The sequence below is a fragment of the Salmo trutta genome, chromosome 35 (genome assembly GCF_901001165.1).
Source record: "Salmo trutta chromosome 35, fSalTru1.1, whole genome shotgun sequence".
Lineage (NCBI taxonomy): Eukaryota > Metazoa > Chordata > Actinopteri > Salmoniformes > Salmonidae > Salmo > Salmo trutta.
This window is the reverse complement of record NC_042991.1, coordinates 12,133,974-12,147,313: the sequence shown is the minus strand read 5'-3', so window position 1 is coordinate 12,147,313 and position 13,340 is coordinate 12,133,974.

Genomic DNA, 13,340 nt, shown 5'->3' with positions numbered 1-13,340 from the left:
GAGACCGCCAGTGCGCCTCTACGGTCCAGTGTTTCCCGCTACATGCACTAGCCTTGAGGTGCATGTCTCCAGGCTGGCACGTCCAGTACCAGCCCCACGCATCAGGCTTCTAGTGCGTAAGCCCAGCCTCGCCAGTCTGGAGCCGCCCGCCAGTCTGGAGGCGCCAGAGACGCCCGCCAGTATGGAGCCGCCAGAGCCGCCCGCCAGTCTGGAGCCGCCAGAGCCGCCCGCCAGTCTGGAGCCGCCAGAGCCGCCCGCCAGTCTGGAGCCGCCAGAGCCGCCCGCCAGTCTGGAGCCGCCAGAGCCGCCCGCCAGTCTGGAGCCGCCAGAGCCGCTCGCCAGTCTGGAGCCGCCAGAGCCTCCCGCCAGCCAGGCGCAGCCAGGGTCACCCGCCAGCCGGGCGCAGCAGGAATCGCCCGCCAGCCCGGCGCAGTCAGGGTCGCCCACCAGTCCTCCGACGTGGCCAGGGGCGCCACCTAAGTGAGCGATGCCAAGGGTGGAGCGGAGTCCACGTCCCGCACCTGAGCCGCCTCCAATATAGATGGGTTGGGGAGGGGGGGGGGGTGTAGCACAGGTGCCGTCGTTGACGGCAGCCACCCTCCCTTCCCCCCCTTTAGTTTAGGGGGATTTTCTGTTTGTTTTGGGGGATTACTGGGTTTTGTGTAAGGTGCATCCGGGGTCTGCACCTTTGGGGGGGGTACTGTCACATCCTGACCAGTATAGAGGATTATTTGTTATTGTAGTTTGGTCAGGACGTGGCAGAGGGTAGTTCGTTTATGTATTCCGGGGTTTTGGGTTTCTTTTCTATGTTTGTGTTTCTATGGGTTTTCCATCTGTTCTGTTTCTATGTTAGTTAATTGGGGTATGGACTCTCAATTGAAGGCAGGTGTTTTCTAGTTGCCTTTGATTGGGAGTCCTATATATTAGGGTGTGTTTGGTCTTGTTGTTTGTGGGTAGTTGTTTTAGCACTGCTATACGTGTGTAGCCTGCTATACTGTTCCTGTCGGTCATTGTTTTCTTGTTTTTGTTTGTGGTGTTCACATTATAATAAATTATGATGAGCACGCAATCCGCTGCATATTGGTCCACTTTTTCCGACAGCGATTTCAACATATCTTCTGACGAAGAGGTTCGTGACATTGTCAGGTTTCAGGTAAGACCCAAATGCAGACTGTGTTGAAGTAACAATGTATATTACAGCAACAGGGTGTCAGGCAAACGACAGGTCAAGGCAGGCACTATCCAGTGTAGTGGGGAAAAGGTACAGGACGGTAGGCAGGCTCAGGGTCAGGTCAGGCAGAGGTCAATAATCCAGAGTAAGGGCAAATGTACAGGACAGCAGGCAAGGCTCAGGGACAGGGGCAGGCAGAGTGGTCAGGCAGGCGGGCTCAGAGTCAGGACAGGCAAGGGTCAAAACTAGGAGGGCGAGAAACAGAGAGACGGGAAAAGCAGGAGCTGAGACAAAACACTGGTTGACTTGACAAACAAGACAAACTGGCACAGACAAACAGAGAACACAGGTATAAGTACCCAGGGGATAACGGGGAAGATAGGCAACACCTGGAGGGGGATGGAGACACGCACAAGAACAGGAAAAACATATTATAACCCTGTACATATGTCACACCCTAATGATGTGCAAAGAGTTAAAGTACTAAAGGGAAAAAATAAACATAAATATGGGTTGTATTTACAATGGTGTTTGTTCTTCACTGGTTGCCCTTTTGTTTTTTCAACAGGTCACAAATCTTTCTGCTGTGTTGGCACACTGTGGTATTCCACCCAGTAGATATGGGAGTTTATCAAAATTGTATTTGTTTTGGAATTCTTTGTGGATCTGTGTTATCTGAAGGAAATATGTGTCAGTGTGGGAAGTGTGCACATAGCCTGTTTTCTCTTAAGAGCCAGGTCTGCTTATGGAGGCCTCTCTCAATTGCAAGGCCATGCTCACTGAGTCTGTACACAGTCAAAGCTTTCCTTAATTTTGGGCCAGTCACAGTGATCAGGTATTCTGCCACTGTGTACTCTCTGTTTAGGGCCAAATGGCATTCCAGTTTGCTCTGTTTTTTGGTAATTTTTTTAAAATGTTCCAAGTAATAATATTTTTGTTTTCTCATGATTTGATCTAATTGTGTTGCTGTTGCTGTCCTGGTGCTCTATGGGAACTGTTTGTGTTTGAGACCAGAGCCCCAGGAACAGCTTGCTTAGGGGACTCTTCTCTAGGTTAATCTCTCTGTAGGTGATGGGTTTGTTATGGAAGGTTTGGGAATCACTTTCTTTTAGGTGGTTGTAGAATTTAACAGCCCTTTTCTGGATTTTGATAATTAGCTGGCGTCGGCCTCATTCTGCTCTGCATGCATTATTTGGTGTTTTACATTGTACACAGAGGATGTTTTTGCAGAATTCTCAATTTGGTGTTTGTCCCATTTTGTGAATTCTTGGTTGGTGAGTGGACCCCAGATGTCACAACCATAAAGGCCAATGAGTTCTGAAACTGATTCAAGTATTTTTTGCCAAATCCTAATTGGGATGTCGAATTTTATGTTCCTTTTGATGGCGTAGAAGGCCCTTCTTGCCTTGTCTTTCAGATCATTCACAGCTTTGTGGAAGTTACCTGTGGTGCGGATGTTTAGGCTGAGGTAGGTATAGGTGTTTGTGTGCTCTAGGGAAACGATGTCAAGAAGGAATTTGTATTTGTGGTCCTGGCAACTGGACCTTTTTTGGAACAACATTATTTTTGACTTACTGAGATTTATTGTCAGGGCCCAGGTCTGGCAGAATCTGTGCAGAATATCTACAGTAGGTGATGCTGTAGGCCCTCCTTGGTTGGGGACAGAAGCACCAGATCATCAGCATATAGTAGACATTTGACTTCAGATTCTAGTAGGGTGAGGCCAGGTGCTGCAGATTGTTCTAGTGCCCTTGCCAATTCGTTGATATAAAAAGTTGAAGAGGGTGGGGATCAAGCTGCATCCCTGTCTCACCCCATGACCCTGTGGAAAGAAATGTGTGTTTTTTGCCAATTTTATCTGCACAATTTGTGTACATGGATTTTATAATGTTGCATGTTTTACCCCCAATGTCGCTTCCGTCAATTTGTATAGCAGACCCTCATGCCAAATTGAGTCAAAAGCCTTTTTGATATCAACAAAGCATGAGAAGATTTTGCCTTTGTTTTGGTTTGTTTGTTTGTCAATTAGGGTGTGCAGAGTGAATACGTGGTCTTTCGTATGGTAATTTGGTAAAAAGCTAATTTGACATTTGCTCAGTACATTGTTTTCACTGAGGAAAGTCTGCTGTTAATGATAATGCAGAGGATTTCCCCAAGGTTGCTGTTGACGCACATCCCACGGTAGTTATTGGGGTAAACATTTTCTCCACTTTTGTGGATTGTTGTGATCAGTCCTTGGTTCCAAATATATTGGGGATGCCAGGGCTGAGGATGATGTTAAAGAGTTTAAGTATAGCCAATTGGAATTTGTTGTCTGTATATTTTATAATTTAATTTAGGATACCATCAACACCACAAGCATTTTTGGGTTGGAAGGTTGTATTTTGTTCTGTAGTTCATTCAATGTTAAGAAGCAATTGCAGAGAGTGAATTTAATAAATAACTGAACCTTCAACAAAACAAGAAACACGAGTCGCGTACAGACATGAAACAGAAACAGAGTCAATAACGCCTGAGGAAAGAACCAAAGGGACTGACAGATTTAGGGGAGGTAATCAGGAAGGTGATGGAGTCCAGGTGAGTCTCATGAGGTGCAGGTGCGCGTAACGAGGGTGGCAGGTGTGCGTAATAATGAGTAAACTGGCGACGTCGAACACCGGAGAGGGGGAGCAGGAGTAGACGTGACAGTACCCCCTCCCTGACGCGCGGCTCTGGCCGCAGGACGCCAACCAGAGGTACAGTCCGGGGACCCGGAGCGGGCCGGTCGCTTCTGCTGAGGTGCGGGAACCTGTAGAGCCAGCTGAGGCGCGGGAAACAGTAGAGCTGTCTGCGGTGCGGGAACCTGTAGAGCCGGCTGAGGCATGGGAACTTGGCGAGCCGGCTGAGGCATGGGAACCTGACAGGCCGGCTGAGGCATGGGAGCTTGACGAGCCAAGTGAGGCATGGGAGCCTGATGAGCTGGCTGAGGCATGGGAACCTGACGAACCGACTGAGGCATGGGAACCTGACGAGCTGGTGGAGGCATGGGAGCCTGACGAGCCGACTGAGGCATGGGAGCCTGACAAGCCAGGTGAGGCATGGGAGCCTGACGAGCCGGCTGAGGCATGGAAGCCAGACAAGCGAACCCGAAGCTTTGGAAACCTGTCAAGCCAGCACTTGGGGGGGGGGGGTGTTGTTGTGCTGCTCTGTTTTGTGGGTCTATTCTGTCTGGAGTGTGTGGACTAGCTCTCTGAGCTCCACCATCTCCCTCCCTCTCCTCTTGGCTTTAGGCCTGTCATTCATATAAACCTCTTTAATCTATTTAAAGACAGATCACTCAGGATGAGTCAACGTCAGGGCTATAGTCCTCATCTGCATCCCAAATGGCACCCTATTCCTTACATACACTCTGAGAAAAAAAGGTGCTATCTAGAACCTTAAAGGGTTCTTTAGCTGTCCCAATAGTACATCCTTTTTGGTTCCATGTAGAATCATTTCCACAGAGGGCTCTACATGGAACCCAAAAAAGTTCTACCTGGAACAAAAAAGGGTTCTACGTGGAACCAAAAATGGTTCTCCTATACGGACAGCCAAAGAACCATTTTGGATCCTTTTTTTCCTAACAGTGCAGTACACTACTTTTGGCCAGGGCCTATGTAGGGAATAGAATGCCATTTGGGATGCAGCCCTCTCTCCCCTGTGCCTCTCGCTCACCCCCTTTACTTCAACTGTCTGTCTGGTTATTACCTTTACTTATGGAGCCATTATGAAGACTATAATGATGATATTAGTAACACAGCTGTCGCCGGGCTGAAGAGAGGGAAGAGATTAGTTGGAATGCCGCCCATTGCCGTTGCGGTAACAAAGCGATGGTTTCCATTCCTAGACATCTTATTAGTTAAATTGTATTGTATGGCGGTTGTATTGTTCTTCACTTCAGTCACCAAGCTGCAGTGGTAGAAAAAGTACTCAATTGTCATTCTTGAGTAAAATTAAAGATACCTTCATAGAAAATGACTCAAGTAAAAGTGAATGTCCTGCTGTACAATAATACTTGAGAGAAAGTCTAAAAGTATCTGGTTTTAAATATACTTAAGTGGTGAAAAAAAGTACTCAATTATCATAATTGAGTAAAAGTAAAAACAACTAAAAGTAAATGCTCTAAATCAAATTATACGGAACAAAAATTTTAACGCAATATGCAACAGTCAATTGAAATAAATTCATTAGGCCCTCATCTATGGATTTCACATGATTTGCATCAGTTGGTCACAGATACCTTAAAAAAAAGGTAGGGGCGTGGATCAGAAAACCAGTCAGTGGTGACCCATCTCCATGCAGCGCAACACATCTCCTTCACATATTGATATGGCCTGTGGAATGTTGTCCCACTCCTCTTCAATGGCTGTGCGAAGTTGCTGGCTATTGGTGCGAACTGGAACATGCTGTCGTACAGGTCGATCCGTACATCCCAAACATGCTCAATGGGTAACATGTCTGGTAAGTATGCAGGCCAAGGAAGAACTGGGACATTTTCAGCTTCCAGGAATTGTGTACAGATCCTTACGACATGGAGCCGTGTATTATCATGCTGATACATGAGGTGATGGTGGCGGATGAATGGCACGACAATGGGCCTCAGGATCGTACCAAGGTTTCTCTGTGCATTCAAATTGCCATTAATAAAATGCAATTGTGTTCGTTGTCCGTAGCTTATGCCTGCCCATACCCTAACCCCACCGCCACCACGGGACACCATTTATCCTACTGTTTTTACCAGACAGATGTCAATTATACGTTGACATCAGCAAACCGCTTGCCCACATGACGCCATACACATGGTCTGCGGTTGTGAGGCCAGTTGGACATACTGCCAAATCCTCTAAAATGATGTTGGAAGCAGCTTATGGTAGAAAAAAATGAACATTAAATTCTCTGGCAACAGCTCTGTTGGACATTCTTGCAGTCAGCATGCCAACTGCACGCTCCGTCAAAACTGGAGAAATCTGTGCCATTGTGTTGTGATAAAACTGCACATTTTAGAGTGGCCTTTAATTATCCCCAGCACAAGGTCCAACTGTGTAATGATCATGCTGTTTAATCAGCTTCTTGATTTTCCACACCTGTCAGGTGGATGGATTATTTTGGCAAAGGATAAATGCTCACTAACAGGGATGTACATTTTTGGGGGATTTAAAAAAAAATAATAATGCTTTTTGTGCATATGGGATTTCTGTGATCTTTTATTTCAGCTCATGAAACATGGGACCAACACTTTACATGTTCCATTCATGAATTTGTTCAGTGCACATAGATTTAGCAAACCAGACGGCACAATTTTTTGGACAGCCAGGGGCACACTCCAACACAGACATAATTTATAAATGCAGAATTTGTGTTTAATAAGTCCGCCAGATCAGATGCAGTAGGGATGACTTTGCATTATATTGATAGGTGCGTGTATTGGACAATATTGCTGTTCTGCATGAACGTTCGAAATGTATTAAGTACTTTTGAGTGTCAGGGTAACCTTATAGGAGTAAAATGTGTATATTTTATTTCATAATGTAGTGGAGTAAAAGTTGAAATTGTAAAAAATATGAACACTAATGTAAAGTACAGATACCCCCAAAAAACCACTTAAGTAGTATTTCAAAGTATTTTTTACTTTACACCACTGCCAAGCTGTAATTATGATGGTGTTGTCTTTGTTATCATGATCATCTCTGTTTTTAATAATATGAGAACCAAACACCTGTTTGTGCGGTTTCTTCATGGTTAAAAAGCTCAGAGGCGGTATTATAGAATTAGCCAATTCTTCTTTCCCTTTTTATTTTGATTAACCTTTATTTAACCAGGGAAATGGTGCCCTGAGAATCACAGTTAAAGCAATGTGAGCAACAATTCAAGCATGATCACTACACAATGAGTTACAACATTTCAAATAAATTACATTACATTCAAAAGGGCAGTAGAAACAAATACATACAATAATTCAAAACAAGTGTAGTTTTCATGGTCACATTTTTTATCAGAGCCCTAAAATCACCTATTGGGACCAAATACTAAAGTTGTAGAGTGACCTGTAGGTCATTCCAGAACCTACAGGTCACTACAGTTCACAGGTCAGTTGACAAATGCACATTGTGACCAATCAATGGAATTAAATAAAAAACAAGCGGCCCCCTTTGGAGAGGGGGTCACAGTAACTAAAAACAGTCTTCCCTAACTCAGAGGAGACCTGCAGAACCTCTAGAACCAACCAGTCTTGAGAGGGATTCTTATTATTATTACACATTTCCACTTTTTTTAGAAGTCAGGTGATGTAGTATGTGAGTTTCTGGAGAATTGCTTAATATACAAATAATAGCCAATGTTGGGCCCTTCTGGTCATTAGAGCCTCCCAGCCAACAGAACTACATAAGAGACAACGATGCATATGGAAATTATCACCAGTGATTAAACGGAAGGCTGAGTGGTAGACTGAATCCAGAGGCTTTAACACAGAGGCTGAGTGGTAGACTGAGTCTAAATGTTTTAACACAGAGGCTGAGTGGTAGACTGAATCCAGAGATTTTAACACAGAGGCTGAGTGGTAGACTGAATCCAGAGGCTTTAACACAGAGGCTGAGTGGTAGACTGAATCCAGAGGTTTTAACACAGAGGCTGAGTGGTAGACTGAATCCAGAGGCTTTAACACAGAGGCTGAGTGGTAGACTGAATCCAGAGGTTTTAACACAGAGGCTGAGTGGTAGACTGAATCCAGAGGTTTTAACACAGAGGCTGAGTGGTAGACTGACTCCAGAGGCTTTAACACAGAGGCTGAGTGGTAGACTGAATCCAGAGGTTTTAACACAGAGGCTGAGTGGTAGACTGAATCCAGAGGTTTTAACACAGAGGCTGAGTGGTAGACTGAATCCAGAGGCTTTAACACAGAGGCTGAGTGGTAGACTGAATCCAGAGGTTTTAACACAGAGGCTGAGTGGTAGACTGAATCCAGAGGTTTTAACACAGAGGCTGAGTGGTAGACTGAATCCAGAGGTTTTAACACAGAGGCTGAGTGGTAGACTGAATCCAGAGGTTTTAACACAGAGGCTGAGTGGTAGACTGAATCCAGAGGCTTTAACACAGAGGCTGAGTGTTAGACTGAATCCAGAGGCTTTAACACAGAGGCTGAGTGGTAGACTGAATCCAGAGGCTTTAACACAGAGGCTCCCTTCTCTCTCTTTCTCTCTGATCTTTCCTCATTTTCAGGGACATCTGTGCCTTCTCGTTTGCCCTCTAAAATCCCCATTGATGCTTTACACGAAAGCAAAAGGAAAAATTGAGAGTGAGAGAGAGTGTAGAAAAAGAGAGAAAGTCACTATATAGAGAGAATGAAAGAGAATAGAAGAGTAACAGACCATGTGAGAGAGAAAGAGAGAGACCGAGAGAGAACTAAAGGAGTGTAAAGTCTCACAATGAGAGAGGGCTGCAGCGTAGCGTTATGTAAGCAGTCAGCCTCCCTTCAGTGGCTCAGCTCCTACAGTAACAGCAGGATCCCCCACAGTCAGAGACCAGGTCAGCAGCTACATCAAATGGGCTTTACAAAACGCTCCAATCAAACATTACCCTCCGCAAATTAGTTCCCAATACAGGATAAAAGAAAATCAGCCCGAATTTTTGATGAGATACGTTATGTTCAGTGAGTAGTTAAAAGGGAGCCTGCAGACTGAGCTGCTTTGTAGGCTACTATAAGATGAGATGAGACCTAATTAACAGTGAATGTATTTGTAATTGCAATGTCACGGTTAGATGAACTTTTAACAGGGTCAAATAGCGGTCATGTTATATTTTATATGGGAAGAACTAGAACTAAAACATATTCCCGATACATATGAAGTACAGACTCACATAATCAATGGGCTTTATCTAGTGTTTCTGATCAATCCCAAGTCCATTGTAAGTACTGGTATTTGACCTATTATGTACCCAAGTCTGGTGTCCAGAACAGAGCTTTGCCTTGAATTTGAATATCCGTGTTACTACTTCTAATTCTATGGTTGTCTGCCACAGGCTGAGGAGGAGGATGGAGGATTCATGTTATCTGGGTGGAAGTTGTCCTTAGGCACAGATATACTGTGCTTTTGACACAAAACTAACCTTAGATTAGTGTCAGTGTCATCCTACTCCATTCTACATTCACCAGTCAGACTGTTATTGAAGTGATTTGAGAAGATTGGCTGAAACCACATGCTGTACTCTACCCAGCAGCATTTTGGTCCCCTGCAGTTTGACTATATACGAATGGTAGTTGGGTTGATGATACCAGTAGTGTAAAGTACTTAAGTAAAAATACTTGAAAGTACTACTTAAGTCATTTTTTGGGGTTATCTGTACTTTACTTTACTATTTCTATTTTTGACAAATTTTACTTTTACTTCACTACATTCCTAAAGAAAATGAATGTACTTTTTACTCCATACATTTCCCTGACACCCAAAAGTACTCGTTACATTTGGAATGCTTAGCAGGACAGGAAAATAGCCAAATTCACACACTTACTGTATCAACAGAGAATCCCTGGTCATCCCTACTGCCTCTGATCTGGCGAACACACTAAATACATGCTGCATTTGTAAATTATGTCTGAGTGTTGGAGCGTACCCCTGGCTAGACCTTGCGCCGCGAAACTGTGGAATGCTACTGCATCCTTATGCTATTGAACCTTATGTACAAACACAGTGACTGTTGTTAAAGAGAAATGTCTACCTCTACATCTTGTCCCTTAAAGGGAAACGTCACAATCTTTCAACATCATATTCGTCATCTCCAGCACCACCCCAACATCAACATATGTGATAATGGCTCGTTTCTATGTTTTGTAGTAGAGGAAGATAGAGAATGATAAGCGCTTCCAATGTCATCATCAATCAATTAGTATGCAATTAGAAGGCACTTAACACTTATCTTTCTCTACCTTTTTTACTACGAAACATAAAAACACACCATTTTCATGTTGATGTTGGGGTGGTGCTGGAGTTGATGAATATGAAGTTGAAAGATTGTGATGTTTCCCTTTAAGGGACAAGATGTAGAGGTAGACATTTCTCTTTAGTACTTTGTTGAAGCACCTTTGGCAGTGATTACAGCCTCGAATCTTCTTGGGTATGACGCTACCAGCTTGGCACACCTGTATTTGGGAAGTTTGTCCCATTCTTCTCTGCAGATCCTCTCAAGCTCTGTCAGGTTGGATGGGGAGCGTCGCTGCACAGATATTTTCATGTCTCTCCAGAGATGTTCGATCAGGTTCAAGTCCGGGCTCTGGCTTAGCAACTAAAGGACATTCAGAGATGTGTCTCGAAGCCACTCCTGCTTTGTCTTGGCTGTGTGTTTAGGGTCATTGTCCTGTTGGAAGGTGAACCTTTGCCCCAGTCTGAGGTCCTGAGTGCTCTAGAGCAGGTTTTCAGGTTCATCTTTCCCTCAATCCTGACTAGTCTCCCAGTCCCTGTCGGTGAAAAACATCCCCACAGCATGATGCTGCCACCACCATGCTTCACCGTAAGGATGGTGCCTAGTTTCCTCCAGACGTGACGCTTGGGATTCAGGCCAAAGATTTCAATCTTGGTTTCATCAGGCAAGAGAATCTTGTTGCTCATGGTCTGAGAGTCCTTTAGGTGCCTTTTGGCTAACTCTATGTGACTGTCATTTGTATTTTACTGAGGAGTGGCATCTGTCTGGTCACTCTACCATAAAGGCCTGATTGGTGGAGTGCTGCAGAGATGGTTGTCCTTCTGTAGGGTTCTCCCATCTCCACAGACAAACTCTGGATCTCTGTCAGAGTGACCATCGTGTTCGTGGTCACCTCCCTGACCAAGGGCCTTCTCCCCGATTGCTTAGTTTGGTTGGGAAACAAGTTTAGCTGGTTCCACACTTCTTCCATTTAAGAATGATGAAGGCCACTGTGTTCTTGGAGACCTTCAATGCTGCAGACATTTTTTGGTACCCTTACCCACATCTGTGCCTCGACACAACCCTGTCTCGGAGCTCTACCAACAATTCCTTGGACCTCATGACTTGGTTTTTTAAATTTAATTGAATTTACCACTGGTGGACTCCAATGAAGTTGTAGACACACCTCACGGATGATCAATGGAAACAGGATGCACCTGAGCTCAATTTCGAGTCTCATAGCACAGGTTCTGAATACTTATGTAAAAATCTGTTTTCACTTTGTCATTATGGGCTATTGTGTGTAGATTGATGAGGAAAAAAATGAATGTAGTCCATTTTAGAGTTAAGGCTGTAACGTAACAAAATGTGGAAAAAGGGAAGGGGTCTGAACACTTTCCGAACACACTGTATGTAAGATAAATTGTTCTCTGCAAATAAGCTGCTGGGAGTGAAACAGAAAGGTCTGGAGTTAATTTATGACAAAATAACCCTCGCTAAAGGCCACAAGGTACTGATGAATCCCAAACATCCTCTTTACCAGGAGCTACTCCCCTCGGGGCAACGTTACCGGGCACCAGGGCACAAAAGGAATAGAGCCAAAGATTTCTTTGTCCAAGTCGCAGTAACGCTCCTGAACATCAAAAACCACATGTAGTTGACAGAGTGTACAGATGATTAGTGATCACTCATTAACTACTTTTTTACCTGTATGTCCTTGACTATGTGTTTCATGTGTGCACAGAGCCTCAACCATGATGTTCCCACGGTTACAATAAAGACATTATCTTATCTTGTATGACCTCTTCATAACCTCGCAGTCCCAAACAGACGTCCAGATACAATATAGCAGATCTAGGATCAGCTTGCAATCACAAAATGAAATCCAAAACCATTAGGGGAAGGAATACAAAGCTGACGTTAAATAAGTGTCTACAGTATACCCAACCCCTATTCACCAGTCAGACTCCTGTGGCTGTTTGACCTCCCTGTGACCTCACAGTACGCTATAGACTCTCCCTTCAGTCGCCTTGATAGAGTAAAATATGACAGCTCTAGGATCAGCTTGTCATCCCAAAATCCAAAACACACATCTGACCTTAGATCAGTGTCCAGCACCCCTATTCACCAGTCAGACTCCTGTGGTTGTTTGACCTCCTCACTCTCCTCACCCTCATACAACTAGATACGACCTTACACTGAAGACACATTAATGATCAATATAGATTATTTGTAAAACCACAGATAAAGTGAGAACATTTAACCTGGCGAAACAAAACAGATGGCTACAGCCGCTACATTAGCATATGTGAACAGCTGGCCATCACATACCGTTAGCTTTAAGATCCCCCATCCCGCCATACTACACGACGCAAACAGCACCACCTTGAAAGGACAACAAAATAGCAGCAGCACAATCTGTAGCTCAGATGTAATATGTTTAATAATAACCAAAGTATTGACAGTAAAAAAAACCTGCACCTTGCCCAACTCAGGGATGTGTTTTCCAGTCTCCAGACTAGCAATTACAACCGCACCTTCCTTCCATATTGCAAATGCAGATGACTCAGGGCCATACCGTATAATACATTACAATTTCCTTCTGTTTCTTCAAAGACAAAAAGGGAATGCAATTAGTCACAATTAGTGAGTGGAGCTATGTGTGTGCGTGTGTGTGTGTGTGTGTGTGTCTATGTGTGTGTCTGTGTGTGTGCGTGTGTGAGTCTGTGTGTCTGTGTTTGTGTGTGTGTGTGTGTGCATGTGTGTGTATGTGTGTCTGCGTGTGTGTGTCTCTCTGTCTGTGTGTGTGCATGTATGTGTGTCTGTGTGTGTCTTCGTGTCTGTGTGTGTGTCTGTGTGTGTGCGTGCTTATATGCATGTGCGCAAATGTGTGTTACACTACCTGTCTATTGGAAGTTGTGTGTGTGTGTGTGTGTGCACTGTGTGTGTGTGTGTGTAGTGTTGCTGCTTGGGCTGTCTGTTGTATTGTGTAGAGTAGTGATTAATGTGCAGAGGTTCTGGTGGAGGCTCCGTGAGCATGCCTTACATACACAGTGCTTTGTCTTCACTGACTCTCCTGTCCTGACACCAGCCATCTTGAGGAGGCAAAACTCCAGACTGAGGCTGTCCTCTAGCTGCCCCAGAGATGAAACAAACTCAGGGCTGGGTTGTGAAATGGAGGGCACTGGGAGACTGGGGTTGGTGTCTGGGTATGGGGCTGTGGATAGGACTGGAGCTGGAGCTGGTGTAAAGCTAGAAA